Genomic DNA, 6,115 nt, shown 5'->3' with positions numbered 1-6,115 from the left:
ACTTGTGAAGCACTCGCCAAGTTCTGTGCTATGCACTGGGGTAGATACAAGTTGATTAGATTGGACACAGTCCCTTTCCTATATGGGGCTCGCAGTCTAAATAGCAGGGAGTAGAATTTAATGACCATTTTACAGAAATAGCAACGGATGATATCTGCTCAGCAAACACTTGGAGTATCATCGTCTGTGACGCTAAACCTCACCTCCCTAGTGACATTTTGTCAGGTTTAAGGGGAATCAAAGTCTCTGTGGTCCTCGCGGACAGAGAATTAGAGCCGGCAACCTATTGCGGGACTTTTGGCAGGTCATTTAACCTGTTTCCTCATCTGTGAAATGGAGATAAGATAGATTTTGAGCCTCATGAGGGTCAGGAGATGTGCTTAGTCTCAAAACCTTGTTTCTGTTCCAGAGCTTCAAACGGTGAACAGTTTCTCCACTACCTCCCCGTGTCTCTCGACATCAAACCCAAACTGCTCCCGGTTGGTTTCGACGTTGGTCACCACCAGATTCGGGTGAGTCGGGACAATGGGGAGGGGAGGAGGAACTGAGGAAAAGGGGGGTTTAGTCTGAGAAGTCCTCCTGGAAGAGGTGAGCCTTCACTAGGGCTTTGAAGGGGGGATGTGTGATTGTTTGGCAGATTTAAGGAGGGAGGGTTTTCCATGCCAGAGGTAGGGCGTGGGCCAGGGGTCGACGTTGGGACAGGCGAGAACGAGGCACAGTGCGTAGGTTAGCGGCAGAGGAGCGGAGTGTGCGGGCTGGGCTGTAAACGGAGAGCAGGGAGGTGAGGTAAGAAGGGACAAGGTGATGGAGAGCTTTGAAGCCAATAGTGAGGAGTTTTTGCTTGATATGAAGGTTGATAGGCAACCACTGGAGGTTTTTGAGGAGGGGAGGACATGCCCAGAAAGTTTCTCTAGAAAGATAATATGGGCAGCAGAGTGAAGTATAAACTGAAGTGGGGAGAGACAGGAGGTTGGGAGATCAGAAAGGAGGCTGAAGCAATAATCAGTCGGGTTAGGACGAGTGATTGTTCTAACGTGACAGCAGTTTGGATGCAGAGGAAAGGGCGGATCTTGGCGATGTTGGCGAAGGTGAGACCGGCAGGTTTTGGTGACGGATTGGTTGTGTGGGGTGAATGAGAGGGCGGAGTCAACGATGACAGCGAGGTTGCGGGCTTGTGACACGGGAAGGTTGGCCGTGCCGTCCACAGTGACGGGAAAGTCAGGGAGAGGACCGGGTTTGGGAGGAAAAATCTGGAGCTCCCTCTTGGACACGTTGAGTTTTAGGTGGCGGGAGGACATCCAGGTGGAGACGTCCTCGAGGCAGGAGGAGAATCGAGGCTGGAGGGAATGAGAGAGAACGGGGAGAAGATATAGATTTGGGTGTCATCCACAGTTGAAGCCTGGGGAGCCAATGAGTTCACCAAGGGAGTGAGGATAGATGGAGAATAGAAGGGGACCGAGAAATGTCCCTTGAGGAAACCCGACAGTTAGGAGATGGGAGGGGGAGGAGTTCTTACGAGATGTTCTTCCCCTCGACTCTATTTATCGCCATCGTTCTCGTCCGTCCGTCTCCCCCGATTAGACCGTGAGCCCGTCAAACGGCAGGGACCGTCTCTATCTGTTGCCGACTTGTTCGTTCCAAGCGCTTAGGACAGTGCTCTGCGCATAGTAAGCGTTCAATAAATACTATTGAATGAATTGAATGAATGAATGAGGAGGAGCCCACGATGGAGACTGAGAATGAAGGGCCAGAGAGATAAGAGGAGAACCAGGAGAGGACGGACTCAGCCGTTTAGAAACCTCTCCTGATCTACTGCTACTCCTAATGATAATAATCATGGAACTAGTTAAGCTGTTACTATGTGCCAAGCACTGTTTTAAAGGCTGGACTGTTATTGCTTACTACGACGAGGAGCAACGTGGCTTAGTGGAAGGAGCCTGGGCTTGGGAGTCAGAGGTCGCGGGTTCTAATCCCGGCTCCGCCACGTGTCTGCTGTCTTGGGCGAATCGTTTCGATTCTCTGTGTCTCACTGACCTCATCTGGAAAATGGGGATTGAGACTGTGAGCCCCACGTGGGACCACCCGATTATCTTATATCTACCCCAGCGCTTGGAACAGTGCTTGGCACATAATAAGCGCTTAACAAATACCATCATCATTATTATTATTATTACTATTGCTGCTACAACTAATAATTAATAATAGTAATAATAATGATTATGGTACTCGGTAAGCACTTACTAACTGCCATGCTCTGTTCTAAGCACTGGCAGAGATACAAGCTAATCAGGTTGGACGCAGTCCTTGTCCCACGTGGGGGCTCACGGTCTAAGTAAGAGCGGGGTGTCGGGCTGCATACCCGTTTTACAGATGAGGTAACTGAGGCACAGAGCAGTCGAGTGACTTTCCCAAGGTCACGCAGCCGACACATGGCGGAGCTGGGATTAGAACCCAGGTCTTCCGACTCCCAGCCCCGTGCTCTTTCAACTAGGCCACACTGCTTCTCTAACTACTAATATCATATGTATTTGTCAGTTAAATAAATGCCGGTTATTATTATCCTTGTTATTGTCGTTATTAGGAATAATAGTAATGGTAATGCTATCTTCTGCCTTCCAAAAAAGGGAAACACATCAATGACGCACTTAATGTCCAAACGATAGCGTCTCACCATTCATCCATCAACATCTGTCCATCAACGTTTCATTCATTCATTCCACTGTATTAATTGAGTGCTTGCAGCGTGACTCAGTGGAAAGAGCCCGGGCTTGGGAGTCAGAGGTCATGGGTTCGAACTCCAGCTCTGCCACTTGGCAGCTGTGTGACTGTGGGCAAGTCACTTCACTTCCTCTGTGCCTCAGTTACCTCATCTGTAAAATGGGGATTAACCGTGAGCCTCACGTGGGACAACCTGCTTACCCTGTATCTCCCCTAGCGCTTAGAACAGTGCTCTGCCCATAGTAAGCGCTTAACAAATACCAACATTATTATTACTGTGGGCAGAGCACTGTACTAAGCGCTTGGAAAGTACAATTCGGCAACAGATAGAGACAATCCCTGCCCAACAATTGGCTCACAGTCTAGAAGGGAGGAGGCAGACAACAAAACAAAACAAATAGATAATGATAATAATAATAATAATAGTAATAATAGGCATCAGTATCATCCATCAACGGTACTTAAAAGACTCCGGATCACAGTAGCCCTAAGGCAGAGAGCCCCGTCCAAACCTTGGCTTGGACTCTTCAAACTTGACCGATCGATCCAACCAACGTATCCCAACCACCCGGGCAAGATAAAATACATTTCACAGCAAAGCGTCTCGTCCTCTTGAAACGAATCGATCGATATTACAACCTAAGTGATGAAAAATTAATATCCAAACAAGGGCCTAGGAGCAAATGTTTCATTACGGATATCGAGCCAAGAGGAAGTTTTAAAATTCTAATTGTATATTAAATATTAACACTGCTTTAAAAATATGAGATGCTTTATTAAGAATCTAATTTTACAAATCTGCAGTCTTTTAGAAAATCAACCGTGACCCCGATCCACAACTCTCTCGAAGCTCAACGAGTCCCACCTTATTAGAAATATTTTTCTTTCGAGGCCTGGGTGACCCTCGCCAAGCATCCTCCAGCCCGTTGGGTTCCGTGAATAACCCCCCGACATCTCTCACGACAGCACTTTCTCTTATGTCTCCATCTTAATCCGCATCCCCTGAAGTCCTTCAAATATTTATGAGGACCCGGGTGAGAGTTAACTTCCGGTACGGAGGTAGGCAGATCAGCCCCGGGACCTTGGGGATATTTTCCGCGCAGTAGAGAGAACCAAAGGCTGAGCAAATCATAAAGTTGTCTTTCACCAAGTTTGGAAGCAGTTAAAAGTCCTGAGCTGGCTCGGGATGGAGCCGGCCCCTCTGCTGTGGCTACACTGCTTGGGCGTGGTTTGGGCACAGCTTAATTCGGATGAGCTGGACGGTGCCCTTTCGCGGAGGTCGGCTGTGGCCGAGGACACCAACAGTTGGTACTGCACCGGAGGCCTACCGGATAGAGCACGGGCCCGGGAGTCAGGAGGTCACGGGTTCTAATCCCCGGCTCCGCCCCTTGCCTGCTGTGTGATCTCGGTCAAGTCGCCTCACTTCTCTGGGCCTCATCTGTAACTGGGGCGGAAGACTGTGAGCCCCGCGTGGGACAGGGACTGTGACCTGATTTGCTTTTAATTACCCCCTGTGCTCGGTACAGTAAGGGTTTAACAAATAATATAATTATGTCTACTCCTCTCTACTAGAGTAAAAATCAGATCCTGTGGAAAGCGGGGACTCACTGCACTATTTGTTTAGCCCTTCCTATGTGCCAGGCATTATACTAGGAGCTGAGGTAGATGCAAGCTAATCGGGTTGAACCCACTCTGTCCCACATGGGGCTCGCTGTCTTAATCCCCCTTTTCCGGATGACATACCCGAGGCCCAGAGAAGAGAAGTGACTTGTCCGAGGTCACACAGCAGTCGAGCGGAAGAGTCGGGATTAGAAGCCAACTCCTCTGGCCCCTACCTCTACCGCTCCCCCGTCAGAGTCGGGAGGCACGAAGGCGCCGAGGCCCATCCTCTTTCCGCTCGTCTACGCTGCTTCTCTTGAATTATTAATTGGTCAGTATCTCACAGGTGCCCTGGGCGGGCATAGGAGACACACCAGAAGAAAGCCAACTAGTATGGAGGTAAAACTAAAGATGACACTCCCTCCCACCTCTGTTCCTTCCTCCCCGGAGCCCGAACTGTATTATTGTGGGAAAGGCAGCCTGGCGCTAATCTGAACTGAGGCGTGATTCATTACCCCCTTGGATTTCGATCCCAATAAAAACAGAAGTGACAGGATAATAAAGTAAAAAAATTAATAGTTCTAAGAAATTACAGTTCAAATTCCCATTTATCAACATAATTGAGTCAAACGAGAAGGTATGTGGTGCTAGTGTTTATATCCCGGGCAAGAGCAATGTATTTACGTTGGATAATTCATCCTTCTGCCGTCCTAATGAGGATTGCTTAATTCAACCTTTAATCAAACCCGTTAACTCATCACAGGTCCTAGAAACGGACTCTCGGTGATGTGCGTATGTGTATATGTACCTGAGTGTGTGTGCTCGTGTGAACCTAGCTTCCTAGCTGCTAGCTTGATCGTGCTCAGATTTACGTCTTTCTGTGCATCTTTTATTTCAACACCGCCATTTAGGACCGGCCAAAAGCTGATTCTTTCTCTTTAAACACCGAAGCAAGAGATGTGTTCGGGTGTTCTTCCGATCCCTGTCTCTCCAGCAACAGATGTCTTTCGAAGGGGGCCGACTGGAAGGGAAAGAAAGAATTTTAATCATTTTCCTCCGCGAGTAAATCTTCCCCGGCTGGCAGAAGAAACGCCCTAGCTCACCATCCTTCATCCTCACCCCTTCTCCTCCTCGGATCCAGTCTGGCGACCGGTGCCAATTCAGTGCGAAGACGGCAAAGGAGAAGGGAGGTTTCTCACCCGCAAAGTCTGAGAGATATTAAGTCGTCCTGTTCGAAAAGCAAAACGAAAGCCTCTGAGATGGAAACCACTCGCGGCCAACGATAAAGTGCCCAGGCAAAACAAAGAGGAGTTTTCTTTTTCCCTTGAATTTCATATGTGAGAGAAACCCTGCCTGCTTTCTGTGGAAACGGTAAAACCTCCATCTTCGCCAGTAAATCTGCAGGTCGGGGAACGTGCTGAACAGAGTCAGATAACAGGATTACGGCGCGGCATAACACAGACGCCTTCTGCTGATGCGTGTTTCTCCAACAACCCGGGGCTGCCGGCAGCTGGCGGAGAGCAGAGTTGACACTGTCGGTGTTGAAGTAGGGAGGGAAAGAGGGTTGTGTTCCTCCCTTAGGAATGAGGCAGATTCCCGCGCACCCTGGAATCTGGCCCGAGATACCCCCAGTCTGAGACGCAGTCGGTCAGTTGTATTTATTGAGCGCTTACTGCGGGCAGACCACTGTACTAAGTGCTTGGGAGAGTACCGCACTGTAACAGACACATTGGAGAAGCAGCGTGGCTCAGCGGCAAGAGCACGGGCTTTGGAGTCAGGGGCCGTGGGTTCGACTCCC

General features: G+C 49.2%; 1 long non-coding RNA gene across 1 annotated transcript; it reads left to right on the top strand.

Annotated features, from left to right (window-relative positions):
- Positions 1-400: 400 nt before the first annotated feature.
- LOC120638935 lies at positions 401-5,622 on the top strand. The gene is made up of 2 exons (XR_005660990.1): positions 401-512; positions 5,229-5,622. It is a non-coding gene; the product is annotated as an uncharacterized LOC120638935 (long non-coding RNA).
- Positions 5,623-6,115: the final 493 nt, after the last annotated feature.

The sequence above is a fragment of the Ornithorhynchus anatinus genome, chromosome 17 (assembly GCF_004115215.2).
Source record: "Ornithorhynchus anatinus isolate Pmale09 chromosome 17, mOrnAna1.pri.v4, whole genome shotgun sequence".
Lineage (NCBI taxonomy): Eukaryota > Metazoa > Chordata > Mammalia > Monotremata > Ornithorhynchidae > Ornithorhynchus > Ornithorhynchus anatinus.
The sequence above is the reverse complement of the archived record's forward strand: the minus strand, read 5'-3'. Positions and strand labels throughout refer to the sequence as shown.